The sequence below is a fragment of the Moschus berezovskii genome, chromosome X (genome assembly GCF_049115385.1).
Source record: "Moschus berezovskii isolate FMDL1 chromosome X, NW_MosBer_1.0, whole genome shotgun sequence".
NCBI classification, from domain to species: domain Eukaryota; kingdom Metazoa; phylum Chordata; class Mammalia; order Artiodactyla; family Moschidae; genus Moschus; species Moschus berezovskii.
In genome coordinates this window covers 55,881,136-55,904,801 of record NC_142488.1, presented here as the reverse complement: position 1 = coordinate 55,904,801, position 23,666 = coordinate 55,881,136, and the positions used below count along the sequence as shown (strand labels likewise).

The window sequence follows — 23,666 nt, the reverse complement described above, 5'->3', positions numbered from 1 at the left end:
TCATTGGAAGGACTGATGCTGAAGCTCCAATACTTTGGCTACCTGATGTGAATGTTGACTCACTAAAAAAAGACCCTGATGGTGAAAAGATTGAAGGCAGGAGGAGAAGGGGATGACAGAGGATGAGATGGTTAGATTGTATCACCAACTCAATGGACATGAATTTGAGCAAACTCTGGGAGATAGCGGAGGACAGAGGAGCCTGGCGTGCTGCAATCTATGGAGTCACAAAGAGTGGGACATGACTAGTGACTGAACAACAGCAACAATTGCACTAGTAATGCTTAAGCTAGCCAATGCGCATGACTAGAAAGCAATATGGCCATGGCTACAGAATCAAGAGATCAAATTACTAAAGTCTGATGGATCACGGAAAAAGCAAGAGAGTTCCAAAAAAAACCATCTATTTCTGCTTTACTGTCTATGCCAAAGCCTTTGACTGTGTGGATCACAATAAACTGTGGAAAATTCTGAAAGAGATGGGAATACCAGACCACCTGACCTGCCTCTTGAGAAACCTGTATGCAGGTCAGGATGCAACAGTCAGAACTGGACGTGGAACAACAGACTGGTTCCAAATAGGAAAAGGAGTACATCAAGGCTGTATCCTGTCACCCTGTTTATTTAATTTATATGCAGAGTACATAATGAGAAACACTGGGCTGGAGGAAGCACAGGCTGGAATCAAGATTGCCAAGAGAAATATCAATAACCTGAGATATGCAGATGACACCACCCTCATGGCAGAAAGTGAAGAGGAACTGAAGAGCCTCTTGATGAAGGTAAAAGAGGAGAGTGAAAAAGTTGGCTTAAAGCTCAACATTCAGAAAACTAAGATCATGGCATCTGGTCCCATCACTTCATGGCAAATAGAAGGGAAACAGTGGAAACAGTGGCTGACTTTATTTTTCTGGGCTCCAAAATCACTGCAGATGGTGATTGCAGCCATGAAATTAAAAGATGCTTAATCCTTGGAAGAAAAGTTATGACCAACCTAGACAGCATATTGAAAACCAGAGATATTACTCTGTCAAAAAATGTCCGTCTAGTCAAGGATATGGTTTTTCCAGTGGTCATGCATGGATGTGAGAGTTGGACTAGAAAGAAAGCTGAATGCCAAAGAATTGATGCTTTTGAACTGCGGTGTTGGAGAAGACTCTTGAGAGTCCCTTGGACTGCAAGGAGATCCAAACAGCCCATCCTAAAGGAAATTAGTCCTGAATATTCATTGGAAGGACTGATGTTGAAGCTGAAACTCCAATACTTTGGCCACCTGATACAAAGAACTGACTGATTTGAAAAGACCCTGATGCTGGGAAAGATTGAGGGTAGGAGGAGAAGGGGACGACAGAGGATGAGATCGTTGGATGGCACCAACTCAATGGACATGGGTTTGGGTTGAACTCCAGCAGTTGGTGATGGACAGGGAGGCCTGGCGTGCTGCGGTTCATGAGGTCGCAGAGTCAGACTGAGCGACTGAACTGAACAGAATCAAGGCATCCTCAAATCTGAACGTGATGGCATCAGTCACAAGGATCTTGCCATCTGATACAGAGCTCTGGGCATACTGAAAACAAGAGATCCTTTGGTTGAGGCCCAGGCAGCTGTTGCATTGTTGTAAACTAAACATAAAGACGTGCCTTCTGGCCTGTAGGCGCCCTCTCACTCCACACCTTGTCCCTCCTTTCCCTTGTATTCTGAAATCGACCACCTTGAAGAGCATGGGGGTCCCTGTTCCCAAGAGGGACCAAAGGCCATGCACCCCCACTCTGAGTATGCTGGAGAACTTTGGAGAAGGAAGACATCATACTTTTAAGGCTCTATTGGGTACAGGCACCTAAGACCGTTTTATCTGACCTGGAGGGAGTGAGGGAGCATCCAGATTCAGTTCATGGGGTTTAGGTACGGATAAGTGTAAAGTGTCCCTCGGGGTTGAGGTGGCCTGTTAAGCCAATTCAATGTACACTTGACCCTTGACCAACATGGGTTTGAGCTGCACAGGCCCACTTATACATGGATTATTTTCAAAAACTCTATTGAAAAAAATTCTTGGGATTTGCAACAATTTATTTGAAAAACTCACAGATGAACCATGTAGCCTAGGAATATCAAAACGTTTAGAAACTGTAAGGTATGACCCGGATTCATCAAATATGTGTAGATAATAGTCTCTTTTGCTATTTACTATCATAAAATGCACACAAATCTATCATAAAAAGTTGCAATTTTTCAAAACTTATGCACACAGTTACAATAAAACATGCCGCTGTTCACAGTCAAGGGAAACGTAAGCACATGAAAAAAGTCAGCGATAAATTATAACTGCATAAATTTAACTGTCATCCATACTGTACAACTGCAATCATTTCATACCCATCTCCTTTTGCAATTTCAATGAGCTCAAGTGATGCAGGTATCTGCTTAAAACACCATGTGATATTACTCATCTCTGTGTGAGCAATTTGTCTCTCCAACAAATTGTGTATTGAAGTAACAAGTCATCTTCTGTACTTCTCATGAATTTTTCATCGTGTTTAGTGTAATCCTATAAACCTTGAATAACACCATGAACCAAACCAAACCACTAGTGAAGCTGGAGGTGCTGCCAAGAAGCAGAGAAAAGCCACCGCATTACAAGAAACAGTTGAATTGTTTGATATGTGCTATAGGTTGAGGTCTGCAGCTGTGGTTGCCCACCATCTCAAGACAACTGAATCCAGCATAAGGACTGTGTGGTTTTTTTTTTTAAAGAAACTGATGAAGTTGTCACTGCGGCTATACCAACAGGCATGAAAACCTTGCACATTTTGTAAAACACCTTATCTCATCTTGAAAATGCAACTTTAACGTAGATGCAGGATTGCTCTGAGAAAGGCATACCAAAAGCCTCTCTATATGATTCAAGGAAAAGCAAAGTCTTTCTACAAAAACTTAAAGCAAAAAGAAGGTAAAGAATCTAAAGTTGGAGAATGTAATGTTAGCAAAGAAAGGTCTGATAATTTTAAGAGGTTTGTTTGGCTTGTAAAATGTCAAGATAAGAGGAGAAGCAGCCTGTACCACCAGGGGGCAGCAGATGAGTTCCAGATACCATGTAGAAAAATCACTGAGGAGAGGGGTATCTGCCTGAAGAGGTTTTGAATACAGACAAAAGTGCCCTATTTTGCCAGAAATATGTGAAAAAAGACATTTATTAGTAAGGAAGACAAGCAAGCACCAGGATTGAAGGCAAGAAAGTCAGGATTGACTGACGGATGCTCAGTCATGTCCGACTATTTGCGACCCCATGGACTGGATAGTCCAAGGAATTCTCCAGGCCAGAACAGTGGAGTTGATAGGCTTTCCCTTCTCCAGGGGATCTTCCCGACCCAGGGATCAAACCCAGGTCTTCTGCATTGCAGGGAGATTCTTTACCAACTGAGCTATCAGGGAAGCCTTAAAAAGGCAAGATAAGAGGAGAAGCAGCTTGTACCCACCAGGCGGCAGCAGATGAGTTCCAGATACCATGTAGAAAAATCACTGAGGAGAGGGATACCTGCCTGAACAGGTTTTGAATACAGACAAACGTGCCCTATTCTGGGGAAAAAATTCCACCAAGGACATTTATTAGTAAGGAAGAGAAGGAAGCACCAGTATTTAAGGCAGGAAGGGATAGGCTAACGCTACTGTTTTGTTCAAAAGGAGCTGAGTTTATGAACAGGACTGCCTTTACCTAAAAAGATGCTCATCCTGAGACCAGAGTGTGTTAGTCTCGACTCTTTGAGATCCCACGGACTGTTGCCCTCCAGGCTCCTCTGCCCATAGGATTCTCCAGGCAAGCATATTGGAGTGGGTTGCCATTTCCTTCCACAGGGGATCTTCCTGACCCAGGGATCTAACCTGTGTCTCCTGCATTGCAGGCAGATTTTTTACCATCTGAACCACAAGGCAAGCCTTGATGGGAAAAGAGAAACACCAGCTGCCAGTCTTTTGATTATACAGCAAAATGGCCTGAAGAACCAGAACCCTTTTCCTGGACTGGTTCCATCGATGCTTTGTCTTTGAGGTCAGGAAATATTTGGTTGGTAAGGGACTGCCTTTTAAAGTTGTTTTGACCTTGGACAATAACCCCTGGCCACCCAGAACTCCAGCTGTTCAACACTGAAGGCATTAAAGTGATTCAAGTGCCCCCAAACAATATATCTCTAGGTCAGCCTCTAGATCTGGTGGTCATAAGGACCTTTAAGGCTCATTACACACAGTCCTCTACAGAAAGGATTGTCAACACTGTTCTCCTCAAATACAGAGGACATCGTTAAAGTCTGAAAGGATTACACTATTGAAGATGTCATTGTTGTTATAGAAAAAGCCGCAAAAGTCATCAAGCCCAAAACAATAAAATCCTGCTGGAGAAAACTGTGCAGATGTTGTGTATGACTTCACAGGACTTATGACAGAGCCCATCAAGGAAATCAGGAAGTTGTGGATGTGGGGGAAAAAAAAAGGCAGGAGATAAGAGTTTCAAGATATGGATCTTGGAGAAATTCAAGTGCTAATAGACACCACACCAGAGGAATTCACAGAAGAGCACTTGATGGAGATGAGTGCCTACTTCCCAACCAATGCCTGACAATGAGGAGGAAAAAGATGAGAAGACGTAGAAGAAGCAGAGTTAGAAAACAAACTGCCATTAGACAATGTGGCAGACTCCTCAAGACTGCTTTTGACTTCTTTTATAATATGGAATCTGACAGGCACTGAAACTAAAGCAAATGGTGGAAGAAGGGTTGGTACAGTATAGAAACATTTTTGGAAGAAAGGAAAAGCAAAAAACTCAGACAGAGATCACGATGTGTTTCCATAAAGTTACACCATGTGTCCCTGCCTCTCTTGCCTTCCCTTCCACTTCCTTCACCTCTGCTGCCCCGGAGACAGTGAGACAAACTCCTCCTTTTCCTCTTCCTCCCCAATCTACTCAACACGAAGACGAGCATGAAAGCTTTCATGATGATCCACATCCACTTCAGCAAAGAATCATCATGCCTTACGGTTATCAAACATAACTGTTGTGTATGTGTTTTGCGTGTCTTCATGTGAAAATCTAATAACTGTATCACAGGAACTGTATGGGATGTTTTTTGGCCATTCTCATCTTCTAGTTGTGCATCGTATAGAATATTGTGTGCAAGATGTATTGCAGTGGACAGCCTATCCTTACATAGGCAGGAGATGAGTGATATTCAATATAAAATTATTAGTGTGTTAGTTTTCTTACTGGTTTACAACTTTGTTCTCAAGGATTACATTATTGTATGGTATACCTCACTCTCTCTTGTAAATGGGAAAACTACATACAAGCCAGTCATCAGACCTGTTTTTTAAAAAATGCTTCTGAAAATGATTACATATATGACTATAATACTGTATGCCACAAACATTTTATAACAATTCACTCATTAGTGTATAGGCTGAGCTACCATAAAGCAATCATATTGCTGTTTCTTCATTATCAGGACATGAATCATAACTGTAAATAAATATGAATTTCTTTTTCACATTATCTTTTCATTTGTCATATCTAGTGTTAATAAAATGTAAAACATCTATAGTGTTTGTATCACATAATACAATACTGATGTAGCTACTGACAATTAACTCCTCTTGTAAACAGATGACATAAACTTACAGGATCAATAAATACAGGGCAGTACTGTGAATGTTTTTTCTCTTCCTTATGGATTTTTTTTCGATACTGCCTCGTTTCTTTATTCCAGTCTACTACAGGGTCAGTGATGGCATTTCCTGCCTTGACAGAAGTTAAGAACCTGGTCTAGAAAATAAAGACCATCCTAACTAACACTGCAAATCCAAACAAGACCTAGTTCCCTTAAGGGACAGAATATCCAAGCACCTACCATGGCTTTTGGAGGCTTCTGTGTAGCTTCCCCGAGACAGGGCTGGAAGAGAGGCCCAGGGGAATGGCCTCTTTCCTGAGCTGTGTGGGTGGTGGCTCCAGTCCCCTTCTGCTCTTGACTGCTTTCCCAAGAGGCCAAAAACACTCTCCTGCTGGCAGTCATGGCACATGGAGGATACCTCCCCCACCCTGCTTCTAGACAAGACGATCTTGCAGGGGTGGCTTCTCCAGCAAGAGCAATTGATTGCCCTCCCCACCCCCAGTGACGGGAGACCAAGATTTTGTACTACTTTATTCGACAGCCTATTTCATACATCCACCATCTTATCTAGCTGACTCTGGGTTAGTGTGTCTCTTGTGCAGAGTGCAGGCTGAAATACACTACAGGGTCACAAAGTTGAAGGGCTGAATGGTGCTCTTGGCCAGCAGCTTCTCATGCAGCAGCTTGTAGGCTGTCTTCTTAAAGGCACTGGTGGTGTCCGTGTGGGCCCGCGTCTCTATCAGGGCATTCATGATCCCCAGGCAGTTGTTCTGCTTTGCAATGTGGACATGTCAGGGGGGAAGGAGGTTTTGTCAAAATCGCGGCTGTCTAGGTCGGCCCCGCAGTCAAGGGCACCTTAACCACCTGGAGAGAGGGGATTCTGCCCACTTAGAAGTGAACCACGTTCATGGTTGGTGTCCACCACCCTGTGCAGGAGTGAAGACATTCTTGCTGTGACGGCACACTTGAGCAGTAGCTCTGGTGCTTCATGTCCTCCTGATCCGGCCTGCACTCCACTTTCTCCAGCAGGCAGAGCAGGTGGAGGATGATGGCCAGGGCCTTGGTGAACTGGGCTGAGTCCCTGGGCTCCTTGGGCTTGCTCCACTTCCCAGACCTTTGCACAGCACCCACATGAGATCTGCAAAGCCAGCTGGCATGCTCAGGCTGCCCCTTGGCCAAGTGTTCTGGAGCTTGGCCAAGGAGAAGAGTTATCAGAGGATAGGAAACTTCTGGTGGTATGAGGGTCCAGGTTGTTCTCCTGCATGTCCAAGGTGTATATCCACTAGTGGATGCAGCACTGGACACTGTCCGAGTTGGCCTATACCACATCCTGGTGGCGCATATAGTAGGAGGGACCAGAATCGCTCTCAGGTCAACAGTGCCTGCACGTGCTTCTCACACCCCTGCGTGGTGAGCGCCTCCAATTCCTCGGTGGTGTTCACCTCCCTGGAATAGTCAGAGGCGAGGATCGGGTTTAGGCAGATATGTGCCCCCTGGTGACACAGCTCCATGGCCCCTACCAAGAGTTTCAGGACCCTGAGCAGATCCCGTTTCTTAGCCATGTAGGTGGCTCCCAGTAACTCCAAGGCTGCTAGGCGGCTTCCCAGCTTGTGTTTAGGTGTTCCTCCTGGGAAGAGCTGCCGCAGCAGGTGCCCTGGGGCTGCAAACACACCTGGCTGGTAGAGGGGCCTTCTCGGGCCATCACTGGCCGCGTCTCCTCGCCAGCAGGCTGCTCCTGGCTGAGGTCCTCCACGATGCTGGTGTGGTCCATCACGCGGGCAGCCAGAGGTGGCGTCATGCCATGGCCATCCCATTCCCTGTGAGCCTGGCACCTGAACAGCAGCTGCAAGACACCTGGGCTGCTGGCCTTGGTGCAGTCACGCAGGGCCACACTGTCCTTGATGCTGAACAGGTTCGCCTGGGCGCCCTGCAGTAATAGGTAGCGGGTGATCTGGTGGTGGCCTGTGTAACAGAGATCATGAGGCACGGGTGCCCATGCCAGTTGGTCACCTCCGGGTCCACCTGGTGTTCATCTGCCGAGTAGCGCACCACCTCCACGTGCCCAGTGAAGCAGTCAGCGTGAAGGTGCTTCATGCATGTATGCATGGTACAGCTCACCAAGGCCCCACAGCACAGTAGGCTCTGCACCAGGTCCAAGGGGTCAGTGGCCTAGGTGGCCCAAGGCGGCTGCACACCCTTGATGGTCTTGTCATTGAAGTGTACCAATCTGCCCGCCTCCAAGCTGGCACTGCACGGTCCACCTTAGGCAACCACATCTAGGTGGCTGTAATGGGAGGTGATGACAAGTGGCATCCCCACCTTAACCCCCCACACCTTTCCCTCATTGGCCAACTCGCCCATCAGCTTTTCCAACTCCTCCCTGTCCATCCACTAAGCAGCCTCTGAAGCATCTACCAGGGACTGCCGTTGTATATGGTGGTGTGGAGGTTCACTGTCTGGGCCTCCGCCAGGACATGGGCTGCCACAGGAAAGGTTGGAGGGACAGGGGACTGAGGACTGAGCCCAGAGGGGCAGGCTGCAGCCTTCACCATCTCTCCGGCTGCCATCCTAGGTGTGTCTCCTTATCAATTTTCTTCATAACATTTTTTTCTCCAGCTTACTTTAAGAATACAGGATATAATGCATGGGTGTGAGTGTGTGCTCAGTCGTGTCTGACTTTGTGGTTCCAGGGAGTGTACCCTGCTAGGCTCCTCTGTCCATGGAATTTTTCAGGCAAGAATACTGGAGTGGGTTGCTATTTCCTTCTCCAGGGGATCTTCCCCATCCAAGGATCGAACCCACCTATGTGGCCCATCTCCTACACTGGCAGGCGGCCTCTTTACTGCTGCTGCTGCTGCTAAGTCACTTCAGTCGTGTCCGACTCTGTGTGACCCCATAGACAGCAGCCCATCAGGCCCCCCTTCCCTGGGATTACACACAAAATAGCTGTTAATCAACTGTTTGTGTTAACCATAAGGCTTCCAGTCAATAGTAGACTTAGCAGTTAAGTTTTGGAAGAGTCTAAAGTTATACTTGGATTTTCCACTCAGAAGGAGGTTGATGCCCCTAACCCCCACATTGTTCATGGGTCAGTGGAACCGTCATTGTGGCTTCCACAGCTGAATATGTCACTGAGACAGTGCTTTGCGTGCTTGTTCTAGGAAAGCTGGATAAAAACCAAAGGGAATTCTCTGGTTGAGGGACTGCCATGTGCAGAAAGATGACAGCAGAGTGTGCAATTCACTCCCCAACTCATCTCCCTATCCTCTCACAGGTGTCAGAAGAGGAAGAGCAGAGACTCCCTGGAAGACAAAGAGAAGTCATGGCCTTGACGAAGACTAATACGCGGCAGGTAGATTGTGAGAGTAAAGCATCAATACAATGGCCCAGTAAGGCCAGTGGTAAAAACTAGCAGGGAGTGCAGGCTCACTGTGGATTATCATCAAGGGAATGTATGTCGCTCCAGTGGCCCTGGCCATTCGAGACTTTGTGGCTTTAAATGAACTCACAGCACAGACTGATGGCACTGGGAGTTCTGTGTCACTGCCTAGGGCTTCTTTTCTGTCCCGCTGGACTTGAAGACACTCCTCCATGGGTCTCTTGTGCTCCTACACATCTTGCTGAGTGTGACAGGAAAGCAAGGCCCCGAGTGCTCTCTCCCTGGCATTTCTCAGGTTTGTGTTTACAGCAAATGACTCTGAGGCTGGTTTCCAGGCTGCTCTTAGGCAGGAGGTTGCCCATGCTCAGGGTCCTTTCTTGTAAGGCAACTCAGTGTACATATAGGCATTTGTAAAGGATGATCCGAGTGACCCCTGTGGGAACTTGGGCTTAGGGAACTCATAGCCTATAAGGTTAAAAAAAGGAACCTTCCCTGTTGATATAAGAGAAGAGACTTTCCCTCCTTCACTTTTCTTAGAACATTTCCTTGAGAAAACTGGTATTTGTAAACCTTCCTCTGCCCCTTGGATATGTATGTAAAGTTTAAAAGTCAAAATCGCCTTTTGTCAGCATTACAACCCAGGAATATTTTTTTTATGGGCCTGGGAGCCATCTCCTTGAACTATAAACACCAAAAAAGACAGTGCTCTGTCTCATTGTCATCCTGGGAGCTTAGCCTCAGGGCCTGGTTCTAAGCTGGAACTACCTGCTTGTAATAAGAGACAGGAGAATTCTGATTTGGCTTTGGATAAAGACAATTAACCTGGCTTCCCAGGTGGTGCTAGTGGTAAAGAACCCATCTTCCAGTGCAGGAGCTATAAGAGACACAGGTTCCATCCCTGGGTCGGGAAGATCCTCTGGAAGAGGGCATGGCAACCCACTCCAGTATTCTTGTCTGGAGAATCCCATGGACAGAGGAGACTGACAGGGTAAGGTCGGCAGACTCTCAAAGAGTCAGACAAGACTGAAGTGACTTAGCACGCAAACAAAGGCAATTAACTAGCACAGAAGGACACTCCCATTAGCAGCTGATCTTTGGATGAACTATGAAAGAATGTAGAGAAAACGGTGCTCTCAGGTCCTCTTGCAGGACCACTAGTTGCCGTTTATCTTAAGAACATGCAGGTACTGGAGTGTATCTGCTAAGTTAAACAAATGGTTGATTTCTTGCCATCTTTGCAGTCTGATTAGCAGATTGCCCATGATGCCAACTACTGTCTGGTTTAATACTCAGTAATGAAATCATTCTGCTTCTATTCTGCATTTTGGAGAAGATTTCCTGGGTTGTCAGGAGATTGTATTTTTAATTTTCCTCAACAGTATGCTGATGAGAATGTGATGGCCTGAAAGTTCCTGAACTGAGCAGACCAGTGAAGGTAAATTATCAAATGCCTCCCTTTTAGCACTTTGCTCTTTTCAAATACTACCTGGATGGATCTCACTGTCCAAATTCTAGATTTTCTTTTTGAGTAAGCATGCATAATAAGGACCTAAAAATCCATCAGGGTCACCATCAGCTTTAATGGTGGGAAAGATGGGAAGCCCAGATGTTGCCTGCAGATCTTCTCTCTTGAATGGCCAATACAGCTCTATATGACATTTGGAAGGGAAACCATTTGAAAGGAAAATGCAGCCTTATATTGGCCTGAGAAAGCTTTCTTTAATTTGGATGAATTAACATATACAATGGTTTTTATTAGGACCTCATCCTCAGGCTTCCCTGGTGGCTCAGATGGTAAAGAATCTGCTTACAATGCAGGAGACCTGGGTTCGATCCCTGGGTCAGGAAGATCCCCTGGAGAAGGGAATGGCAACCCACTCCTGTATTCTTGCCTGAAGAATCCCATGGACAGAGGAGACTGGCAGGCTACTGTCCTTGGTGTTGCAAAGAGTTGGACACGACTGAGCAACTAACAATTGCACTTCATCTCCAGCAAATGAATTACCCATGTTTACGGGATGAATATCATCCTAAGAAGAAGGTTAAAAATTATTTGGGAAGATGGAGGAAATGGGAGAATTAAAGTCACTTTCTCTTTCACCAAACCCTTCTCCTCATTTCTTTGCTGTCTTCCCTCCTTTTGCTCCCTTTCCATGGCAGCTCTTCACCTTCACTCCTCAATCTGACCCCTAGTAAGGGTGAAGCTATGATCTTCGAGATGGGCTGTTAATCAGTAGATTTCCCTGCAAAGAGGCACAAGGAGACAGTAATGAATTATCTGCCCCGTCTGAGGTGTGTGTGTGTCTCATGCCCTAGTTCTGATTCCATTTCATGCTTAGCCTAGATTTGGAGCTTCAAGATTATCTTCTTATCCACGAACTGTATAGCTAGGAAAGCAGAGATGACAAAGCAATATTATCAAGGAATAACTGGGAACTTGGATAAAGGAATGTGTCCCCCCCGCTCCCATGGTGGCTACAGGATGAAGAGTGGTTGCAGCAGTCACTTAGAACAGACAAACAACAAAGGTGCTAGGCTGAATATACAGTATGGGAAAGGAAATCCAACAGTCTTCTAATTCTACATTTTCGCTGACTCAATGACAAGACAGCTGGCCCTCCCTAACCACTTTGCCATTAAAGCTGATGTTACTAAGTAGCTACCCAGACTTGAAGCAGTATGAATCTACATGCTCTTCAACTCTCCAACATTTTTCATTGAGGCCTTCTTTTCCTGTGCCCAGGGAAGGCCCATAGAAATTTGCACAAGTACTTGGCAGTGTGTTTTCAGTTTACAGCCCCACACATGGGGACGTGCCCTAGTTGCTACACAGTATTCTGCAACCAGCAGGATTTGGTTGTTTGATTAAGCAGCAGGCATGTCAGGACTGGAAGGTGACCTACCACATCAGAGGGAATTGTGGCCAAAAGACGCTGACTATATGCCACCTCCCACAGCCATGGAAGAACTAATGGCTTGAGGGGCCCACTGAGAGGGCCTGCAAATGGCCATACTTGAAGCCTTTCTGCTAAACGTGAGCTGGGAGAAATCACAGCAGTATACTCGGAAGAGTAGTGAGTTCCCTGTTGATTTTCATTGGCAGTTTGTTGATACTTTCTCAAGATTTACCAGCATGGATCCAGGGCAGTGTTCTGATCTACTTCAGTGTCAACATAGGACAGTCTATTACATAAAGCTAAGCAGCAGCTGCTCAATTTTGGGATAATCTAGAGAAAGTGGAAGAAGAAAAGAAGCAGTTAAACATCTCTTTGTGATCCTCTGTCCATGTAATTCTCCAGGCAAGAATACTGGAGTGGATTGCCATTTCCTACTCCAGGGGATCTTCCCTACTCCAGGGGATCTACCTGACCCAGGGATGGGACCCAGGTATCCTGCTCCAGCTAGATTGTTTTTCATCTTAGTTACTGGGGTAGGCATGCTTGGCACTTGGTTACAACTGTTTTTCAAGGGAAGAACCCCTACTCTGGACAACATGTGAAGGGAACCAAGGTAGGTGGAAAAACTGTATGCCATTGTTACATGAGGCCAAGGCACTTAAGAGGGAGTATAGAAAGAGACTCCTGAGAATGCAGACCTTGAAGGAATAAGGAATCCGGAGAGGCCAGGAAAAACCCCCAGCTAGGGAAAAATAGTCAAAAGGCTCAAAATTAAGTTATTGAAGGAATCTTGGAGGTAGAAACTGGTGAACCACAAGTTTCAATACCTTGCCCTCAGGCTAATCTATGCTTGCCTTTTCTGATAAATATCAGTGTTGGAAAAGACTCTTGAGAGGCCCTTGGACTGGAAGGAAATCAAGCCGGTCAATCCTAAAGGAAATCAACTCTGAAATGTCATCGAAAGGGCTGATGCTGAAGCTGAAGCTCCAATACTTTGGCCACCTGATGCAAAGAGCTGACTCATTGGGAAAGATCCTGATGCTGAGAAAGATTGAAGACAAAAGGGGAAGGGGGCAGCAGAGCATGAGATGGTTAGTTAGCATCACCGACTCAAGGGACATGAATTTGAGGATACTCTGGGAGATAGTGAAGGACAGGGGAGCATGGCGTGCTGCAGTCCATGGAGTCACAAAGAGTCAGACACAACTTAGCGACTATACAAAAACAATTGGTGCTCTTTATTCTGCAGTTTCCTGAGAAATTTGTCACTTTCCATCTAGCGGTGAGTTGATACTCACCACTGAAGTTTGGAATTTCAGATCAGCCTTCTACTCGTTCCTTTTCTTCAAGTTTCCCACAAAGACAGGTCCTCTGATGACGAGTATGCTTTCTCACCTTCTCCTGTAAAACTGCTAGCAAGAGATCTGCTTGCAAATTTTCTGTGCAGGATAGAAGCTACCATGTTCTGTAATCTAGATGGAATGCTTATGGCTATCCCGCCTGGTTTGGTTATTTATGTGCCTTCAGAGAGGAAAGGGGCATGGGAAAGAGGGTTGTGCTAGAAAATTATTCCAAATGGAAACAAATCAATTTACGACATTGGGCCCCAGAGAACGATTATACTGGTTTAATTCAAGATAGAGAAACTTACCAAAAGGATAAGCTATGGCCATGTGTAAAACAATATCCTTTGTTGAAAGCCCAGTGCAAGGGAATCAAGTCAGTTATAAAAGAATTAGAAAAGCCAAGAATAATTTTAAAAAGGGGATTCACCCTCTTATTCACCCATACTTCCAATGAAGAAGGAAGGTAAATTTGATGAAGATGGACAACCACCATGTAGATTCATACAGAGTGTAGAGACGTAAATAAACCTGTTGTTCCATTAACTGCTTCAGTTTCTAGCCCTACCAGCTATTCTGACTTTGGGACCATAGTCTGTAAAGTTTTTCTCAGTGTTTTGCTTTCTTTTATGTTTCTGTAGCTAATGAATCTAAATTCTTATTTGTTTTTACTTAGTAATATGTGATAAGTTGCTTTAGTCATGTCCAACTCTTTGCGGACAGTCCTGTGAACTGTAGCCCTGCAGGCTCCTCTGTCCATGGGATTCTCCAGGCAAGAATACTGGAGTGGGTTACCATGCCCTCCTCCAGGCGATCTTCCAAACCCAGGGATTGAACCTGCGTCTCTTATGTCTCCTGCATTACCAGGCAAGTTCTTGACCATTAATACCACCTAGGAAGCCCTGACTCCAGTATTTATGGCAAAGAATTACTCATGGGTTCCAAGACTCTCTATTGTTTTCTCTAGCCACTCAGAGGAAAGCTTAGCGGAATCTGGCCCATGGAGGGATATCTATAATTATTCATTCTGTAGATGATTTTATGGTAGCCTCCAAAACTGAAGAGTAACACAAAGCTGGCATTTTGGCTTTGTTACAATTCCTTACTTCAGTGGGACACAATGCCTCCCTAGACAAATTCAAATACTGCCAAACTGAAGGAAAATACTTGTGGTATCTGTTGTCAGGTAAGGCTGTAATTTAGCAGATCAAAGAGCCTATGACAATAATAGGACTTAAGACAATTTGGGGCACAGGTAGGGCATTACAGACAGTGGATCCCAGCTTCTGCAGAGAGGGCAAAACTTCTGGTGAAGTACTAAGCTAAGGCTCTGATTTGGCCCCTAGAATTTGAAGAGGTTACTGAACAGCTGAAACTGACTCCAGTCTCTCCCCCAGCTTTGAGGATTCCAAATTTTGAAAAACCTTCCCACTTTTTTGTCATGAAAATAAAGGCACTGCTAGTGGAATTTTAACTCAAAAGGTAGGATTTCACTATAGACCAAAGGCACCGTTCTCAGTTCTTCTGGAGACTGTGACACTGTGAGTGCATGGATGCCTCCAACTGGTAGCAACAGCCACCACACTTAGTGAAAAGACACACACCCTTGCCCTAGGTCACTTACTTGTACCTCTCACAGGCTGTGACAGCTATCCTACAAGTGCCTAAGATTCAGCGCTTATCACTATGCCATTTGACTGTGAATAAGCATTACTATCCAATCTGAATCTTGTACTTGGAAGATGCAATCTCTTTTTTTTATACTCCTTGTTTTTAAAAAAACTTTATTGAAGTATAGTTGATTTACAGTGTTGTGTTAATATCTGCTGTGCAGCAAAGTGATTCAGTTATACACATATGTATTCTTTTTCATATTCTTCTATTATGGTATATCACAGAATATTAAATATACTTTGCTGTCTTATACAAGAGGATCTTGTTGTTATCCATCCTATATATAATAATTTACATCTGCTAACCCCAAACTTCCAACCCTTCTTCCCTCCCCATCCCCACCCCATTGGCAACCACAGCTATGTTCAAAAGATGAAATCTCCTAAACCCTGCTACTCTATTACCAGTTCCTAACCAAAGAGAGGACCACAAGTGTACGATGGTGGAAATTCTCTGGCAGTCCAGTGGTTAGCACTCCAAGCTTCCACTGCAGGGGGCACGGGTTTGATTCCTGGTCAGGGAACTAATATCCCGCATATTGAGGAGTGTGGCAAACGAACAAAAGTCCAAAAGACAAACAAAATTAGAAAAGACCAAACAAGCATACAATGGTAGTAGCAGAAGACACTAGGCAGCAACTGAATTTTTCTGATACTCCTTTTCAAATTGCATACTTGAGGGAATTCCCTAAGAGTCCAGTGGTTAGGCCTCTGTGCTTACACTGCGAGGAGGGGCCAGGTTCAATCCCTGGTTGGGTAACTAAGATCCTGCAAGCTGCGTGGTGCAGACAAAAAAAAAAAAAATTGCACACTTGATAATGTTTACTGATGTGCCACGCATCCAAGATGAAAAGAGTCCATCTCGAGGCTTCATATGCTGGGGTGATTGCTCAAGAAATCTTGGAGGATTATGTTTTGCCTGGAATTTAATCTGCACTAACAGCCAGGTTTACCCTGCTTATGTAACTTATATGCAGAGTACATCATGAGAAACGCTGGGTGGAAGGAAGCACAAGCTGGAATCAAGATTGCCGGGAGAAATATCAATAACCTCAGATATGCAGATGACACCACCCTTATGGCAGAAAGTGGAGAAGAACTAAAGAGCCTCTTGATGAAAGTGAAAGAGGACACTGAAAAAGTTGGCTTAAAGCTCAACATTCAGAAAACTAAGATCATGGCATCTGGTCCCATCACTTCATGCAAATAGATGGGGAAACAGTGGAAGCAGTGGCTGACTTTATTTTTCTGGGCTCCAAAATCACTGCGGATGATGATTGTTGCCATGAAATTAAAAGAACTAGAGCCAATAATTTCACAATTTGTATGGAAACACAAAGAACCTCAAATAGCCAAAGCAATCCTGAGAAAGAAGAATGGAACTGGAGGAATCAATCTTCCTGACTTCAGACTATACTACAAAGCTACAGTCACCAAGACAGTATGGTACTGGCACAAAGACAGAAATATAGATCAATGGAAGAAAATAGAAGCCCAGAGATAAATCCACACACCAATGGACACCTTATCTTTGACAAAGAGGCAAAAATATACAATGGATAAAAGAGAATCTCTTTAACAAGTGGTGCTGGCAAACTCGTCAACCACCTGTAAAAGAATGAAACTAGAACACATTCTAACACCATACACAAAAATAAACTCAAAATGGATTAAAGGTCTAAATGTAAGAACAGAAACTATAAAACTCTTAGAGGAAAACGTGGGCAGAACACTCTCTGACATAAATCACAGCAGGATCCTCTATGCCCTACGCCCAGCATAATGGAAATAAAAACAAAAATAAACAAATGGGACCTAATTAAGCTTAAAAGGTTTGCACAACGAAGGAAACTATAAGCAAGGTGAAAAGACAGCCTTCAGAATGGGAGAAAATAATAGCAAATGAAACAAATGGCAAAGAATTAATCTCCAAAATAGACAAGCAGCTCATGAAGCTCAATACCAGAAAAATAAGTGACTCAATCAAAACATGGGCCAGAGAACTGAACAGACAAGATTCTCTGAAACTCAATCAAATGGGATGTGTGGGAAGTTGAGCATCTTCTCCCTGTGGAGTATGGGCGTGCAGACTCCTAGAGAAAGCCAGTTCTCTGAGCAAGTGGTCTGGACTGTTCTACTACTGACAACTCATTGATTCTTGCCCTTCTCCATGATGAGGGGAGGGGACCTTGGAGGCCCTGTGAGCTCTTCCCCGGTTTCCAGCCACCAAAGAGGTCCTCAGAGAGGGCGGGGACTGGTGTGGGCCCCACCCCTCCTGGGTTCTCCTCTCTGACCACTTTCAGTGCAGCTGGAGGAAAGCCCCCAGCTCTTAGGGAATGAAGCCCCTGTAGCGGACCTTGTTGTCCAGGGTGAAGGCCCCAAGGCACTGTGGGGTCACATAGTTGAAGGGCTGAATGGTGCTCTTGGCCAGCAGCTTCTCATGCAGCACCTTGCAGGCCATATTCTTGAAGGTGCTGGTGGTGTCCATGTGGGTCCCTGCCTCTGTCAGGGCATTCACAATCTCCAGGCAGTTGTTCTGCTTCGTGATGTGGACTGGGGTGCTATTGTCAAAGTCCCAGCTGTCTGGATCGACCCGGCAGTTGAGAGCACCTTGACCACTTGGGGGAAGGGAATTTGCTCCCTAGAAGTGGCCCACGTTTGTGGTCCGTATCCAGCACCACGTGCAGGAGTGAAGCCATTCTTGCGGAGAGGGGTGCACTTGAGCAGACCCTCACCCTCTGGGGTTTCATGTCCTCCTGATCAGGATGGCACTCCACTTTCTCCAGCAGGGAGAGCAGGTGGAGGAAGATGTCCAGGCCCTTGGTGAACTGGGCTGAGTCCCTGGGCTCCTTGGGCTTGCTCCACTTCCCAGACCCCTTTGCACAGCACACACATGAGATCTGCAAAGCCAGCTGGCATGATCAGGCTGCCCCTTGGCCAAGGGTTTCTGGAGCACATAGGAGAAGAGTTCATTAGAGGATAGGAAGGTACCCGCAGTCAGAGGGTCCAGGTTGTTCTGCTGCATGTTTAGGATGTATTTCCACGAGTGGATGCAGAGCTAAAAGCTGTTCCAGTTGGCCTACACAGCATTTTGGTAACACATAGAGTAGGAAATATCCGGGTGGGAGGGACCCAGGACTGCCCTCAGGTCAACAGTGCCTGCTTGCGCATCTCATCACACTGCATGATGAATGCCTCCAATTCCTTGGTGGTGGTCACCTCCCTGGAATAGTCAGAGGCGAGGACCAGCTGGGACTCGGGTTTAGGCAGATACATGTTCCCTGGTGACACAGCTCCATGGCCCCTACCAAGGGTTTCAGGACCCTGAGCAGATCCCATTTCTTAGCCATGTAGGTGGCTCCCAGCAACTCCAAGGCTGCCGGATGGCTTCTGACCTGGTGTCAGTGGTTACCCTGAGGAGGAACTTCAGCAGCATGTGCCCTGGGGCTGCACACATGCCTGGCTGGTGGAGGGACCTTCTCAGGCCAGCCTTGGCTGCCTCTCCTCTCCAGCTGGCTGCTCCTGGGTGAGGTCCTCCGTCATGCTCCTGTGGTCTGTCTCGTGGGCCACCAGCAGCACGGTCAGGCCATAGCCATCCCGTTCTCTGTGGGCCTGGCACCTGAACAGCACATGCTGGACACTCAGGCTGCCAGCCTCGATGCAGTCACACAGGGCCTTGTTGCCCTTGACCTTGCTCAGGTTCAGGTAGCAACCCTAATCTAACCGGTAGAGGGCGATCTGGCGATGGCCTGTGTAACAGTAGATCAGAAGGCACGTGTAAGCCTGTGCCTGTTGGCCACCCCCAGGTAGCCTGGTGCTCGCCCTCCAAGTATCGCTCCACATCCAGGTGGCCACCAAAGCAGGCAGCATGCAGGGCCTTTGAGTGGGTGCATGTGGTGCGGCTTACCAAGTCCTCGCAGCACAGCAGGCTCTGCACCAGGTCCAGGTGGTCAGCGGCTGAGGCGGCCCACAGCGGCTATGCATCCTTGATGGTCTCGTCATTGAAGTATACTGAGCCACGCGCCTCCAAGCTGGTGCCACCACCGGGTACTTGACCACATCTAGGTGGCTGTAATGGGAGGTGATGACAAGCGGATTCCCCACCTTCACCCCCCATCCCCATTCCCTTTTAGCACTTTGTTCTTTGCAAATACTATCTGGATGGATCTCACTCTCCAAATTCTAGATTTCCTTTTTGAGTAAGCATGCATAATACAGGACCTAAAAGTCCATCAGAGTCACCATCAGCTTTAATGGTGGGAAAGATGGGAAGCCAGGATGTTACCTGCAAATCTTTTCTCTTAAATGGTCAATACAGCTCAATATGACATTTGGAAGGGAATCCATTTGAAAGGAAAATGCAGTCTTACATTGTCCTGAGGATGCTTCCATTAATTAGGATGAATTAACATATACGGTGGTTCTTAGAAGAACCTCTACTTGGTGGCTCAGGCAGTAAAGATTCTGCTTGCAACACAGGAGACCCGGGTTCAATCCCTGGGTCAGGAGATCCCCTGGAGAAGGGAAAGGCAACCCACTCCGGTATTCTTGCCTGGAGAATCCCATGGACAGAGGAGACTGGCTGGCTATTGTCCATATTGTTGCAAAGAGTTGGACATGACTGAGCGACTAACAATTGCACTTTCATTCCCAGCAAAGGAATTACTAATGTTTACAGGATGAATATCATCCTAAGAAGAAGGTTAAAAATCATTTGGGAAGATGGAGGAAAATGGAAGAGGAAATGGGAGAATTAAAGTCACTTTCTCTTTCACCAAACCCTCCTCCTCATTTCTCTGCTGTCTCCCCTCCTTTTGCTCCCTTTCCATAGCAGCTCTGCATCTTCACGCCTCCATCTGACTCCTAGTAAGGACGAAGCTATGATCTTCAAGGTGGGCAGTTAAACAGTAGATTTCCCTGTAAAGAAGGACAAGGAGACAGTAATGAATTATCTCCCTGAGTGAGGTGTGTGTTTCTTATGCCCTATCTCTGATTCCATTTCATGCTTAGCCTAGATTTTGACCTCCAAGAATATTTTCTTATCCACAAACTGTACAGCTAGGGAAGCAGAGATGATAAAGCAATACTATTAAGGAATAACTGGGAAAGGAAACCCAAGAGTCATCTAATTCTACATTTTTCCTGACTCAATGACAAGACAGCTAGCCTTCTCTAACCACTTTGCCAATAAAGCAGATGCCATCACGTAGCTACCCAGAGTTGAAACAGTACAAATCTACATGCTGTTCAACTCCCCTTCATTCTTCGCTGAAGGCCTCTATTCCGAGGCCTAAGGAAGAGTGCAGAAGTTTGCGCAAGTACCTGGCAGTGTGTTTCCAGTTTACAGCCCTTCATATGGGGATGTGCAATGGTAGTTGCACAGAATTCTGCAAGCAGCAGGCTTTGGTTGTTTGATGGAGCAGGCATGTCAGGACCGGAATGTGACCCACCACATCAGGGGGGATATGGCCAAAATAATGTGACTATATGTATGGCAAAATCCACTACAATATTGTAAAGTAATTACCCTCCAATTAAAATAAATTAATTACTTTTAGAAAAAGAAAAAAATAGACTCTGACTCTATGCCACCTCCCACATAATGGAAGAAATAAATGCTTGAGGGACCCACCGAGAGGGCCTGCAAATGGCCATAGCTGAAGCCCTTCTAAGAAAAGTGAGCTGGGAGAAATCACAGCAGTGTATCCAGAAGGCTAGTGATTTCCTAGTTGATTTCCATTGGCAGTTTGTTGAGGCTCCCCAAAATTTACCATCATGGATCCAGGGGTAGTTCAAAATCACCCACTGGTCTAATCTACTTCGTGTCAACCTAAGACAGAATATTACATAAAACCTAGCAGGAGCTGCTCAATTTGGGGACAATGTAGAGAAAGAGGAAGGAGAAAAGAAGCAGTTAAACATCACTATGTTAGCCACTTGGTTGCAACTATTTTCTGAGGGAAGAAGCCCCACTCTGGACAACATGTGAAGGGAGCCAAGGTAGATGGGAAAACTGTAGGTCGTGATGACATGAGGCCAAGACACTGGAAGAGGGACTGTAGAAAGAGATTCCTGAGAATGCAGACCCTGCAGGAACAAGGGAATCAGGAAAGCCTAGGACGAAACCCTCAGCTAGGGAATAATGGGAAAAAAGGCTCAAAGTTAACTGATTGAGGGAATCTTGGTCATAGAAACTGGTGAACCACAAGCTTCAATAAGTTGCCCTCAGGCTAATTATGCTTGCCTTTTCTGGTAAATATTGGTGCTGGAGAGGACTCTTGAGAGTCCCTTAGACTGCAAGAAGATCAAACCAGTGAATCCTAAAGGAAATCATCCCTGAATATTCATTGGAAGGACTGATGGTGAAGCTGAAGCTTCAAAGGCATGATGTGGATAGGATCAGGAGCAGCCTGGGAAAGATCAAGGGCAGCACGTGGGTGGGCTCAGAGACAGAGGTGGGTGAATTAGGGGCAGGGTTGGGGTGGGGAGCCACCAGGGAAGCTCACTTGGCTGGGGTTGGTGACAATGTGTGGGCAGGCTTCAGGGTGGAACCACCTTCCTAATAGTTAGCACCTCACTTTCAATCTCTCCCCAGAGCCACAAGGCTCTTCTGTGATGTTTACAATCCACAGAGTAAGAGGTACTGCAAGCAACTCCAGGTGTTATGCCCTGAGCACTCAAGGGACCCCAAGGTGAGACTCTCCCTCATGAACCTCCACTCCTCACCTTCTCCCTACCACCACCTTCTTCCTCTGGTTCTCCATGCTGGAATTGCCTCCTATTCCTTCTTCTTCTGCCTGAATGCCTTCATACCTTCTGGTTAACCTCTGTGGGTCCCTTCCTTTCCTCCTGACCTCCACTACATTCCCCACTTCTTATTGCTCAATCATTTTCTTGTCTCACTTTTCTCTCTGCCTGGCTGCTGTTTGTTTATTGATAACCTCCTTGCCTGACCACACACCCAAACATTTCTCTCTCTTACTGCCTGTCTAGCCTATATTTCTCTGCTCCTCACTGTATAATCATTCCCTGTTCCTCCTGTCTCCTTGCTTGCTCATCTACTTTCTTTTCCCAGCCCCTGCCTGACATTCCACCCCCAATCATCCCCGAAAAGCCAGCCTCAATTCCTCTCTTTTGACTGTCTGACTTCCCTTCATTCTTATTCTCCCTACCTCACGTCCCCAGTCACCTTCTCCCTGCTTCTCACCTCCAAAATCCCTTCTTCCTTGTCTGATCAGCCCCCATCCATCTCACCCTCCTGGCCTCATTCCTCACCTCCTCCATGTTTATCAACCTCCATTCATCTAATTCCCCCTGTCAGACCTCCTCTCCATCCTTCCCCTCCTTCCCGTTTGATCTCTTTCTCGTCTTCCATCCTTCTTGCCGATCACATCCTTTTCTATACCCCTGCCTAACTTCTTCCTCCATTCTCCATGCTTGATCATACTCCTTTCCTTCCTTCTTCTTAACTTGTTGTTGTTCACCCTCTCAGTCATGTCTGACTCTTTGAGACCACAGGACTGCAGCACACCAGGCTTCCCTGTCCTTCATCATCTCCTGGAGCTTGTTCAAACTCAAGTTCATTGAGGTGGTGACACCATCCAAACATCTCATCCTCTGTTGTCCCCTTCTCCTGCCTTCAATCTTTCCCAGCATCAAGGTCTTTTCTAATGAGTCAGTGCTTCGAATCAGGGAGCCAAAGTACTGGAGCTTCAGCTTTAGCATCAGTCCTTCCAATAAATATTGAGGGTTGATTTCCTTTAGGATTGACTGGTTTGATTTCCTTGAAGTGCAAGGCATTCTCAAGAACCTTCTTCAACACCACAGTTCGAAAGCATCAATTCTCTGGCATTCAGCCCTCTGTAGGGTCCAACTCTCATATCCATACATGACTACTGGAAGAACCATTAGCTTTGACTATATGGACCTTCACTGGCAAAGTAATGTCATTGCTTTTTAATATGCTGTCTAGGTTGGTCATAGCTTTTCTAGTAAGGAGAAGGTCTTTTAATTTCATGGCTGCAGTCAGCATTTGTAGTGATTTCAGAGCCCAAGAAAATAAATTCTGTCAGTTTCCATTGTTCCCTCATCTACTTGCCATGAAGTGATGGGACCAGATGCCATGATCTTTGTTTTTTGAATGCTGAGTTTTCAGCCAGGTTTTTCACTCTCCCCGGGCTTCCCTGGAAGCTCAGACGGTAAAGCGTCTGCCTATAGTGCGGGAGACCAGGGTTCGATCCCTGGATCGGGAAGATCCCCTGGAGAAGGAAATGGAAATCCACTCCAGTATTCATGCCTGGAAAATCCCACGGACCGAGGATCCTGGTGGGCTACGGTCCATGGGGTCGTAAAGAGTCGGACACGACTGAGCGACTTCACTTCACTTCACTCTCCCCATCAATTTCATCGAGAGTCTCTCTAGTTCCTCTTCACTTTCTGTCATAACTGTGGTGTCATCTGCATATCTAAGGTTATTGATATTTCTCCCTGCAGTCTTGATTCACATTTGTGCTTCACCCAGCTGGGCATTTCGCATGATGTAATCTGCATAGAAGTTAAATAAGCAGACTGACAATATACAGCCTTGACGTAGATCTTTCCCAATTTGGAACCAGTCCATTGTTCCATGTCTAGATATAACTGTTGCTTCTTGACTGGCATACAGATTTCTCAGGAGACAGGTAGGGTGATCTGGTATTCCCATCTCTTTAAGAATTTTCCAC

The 23,666-nt window shown here is 45.9% G+C and overlaps 2 pseudogenes; both read right to left on the bottom strand.

Moving 5' to 3' along the window:
* Positions 1-6,214: 6,214 nt before the first annotated feature.
* LOC129563895 (protein fem-1 homolog A-like) lies at positions 6,215-8,062 on the bottom strand (annotated as a pseudogene).
* Positions 8,063-17,242: 9,180 nt separating this feature from the next.
* LOC129563894 (protein fem-1 homolog A-like) lies at positions 17,243-22,227 on the bottom strand (annotated as a pseudogene).
* Between the last annotated feature and the right edge of the window lie 1,439 nt (positions 22,228-23,666).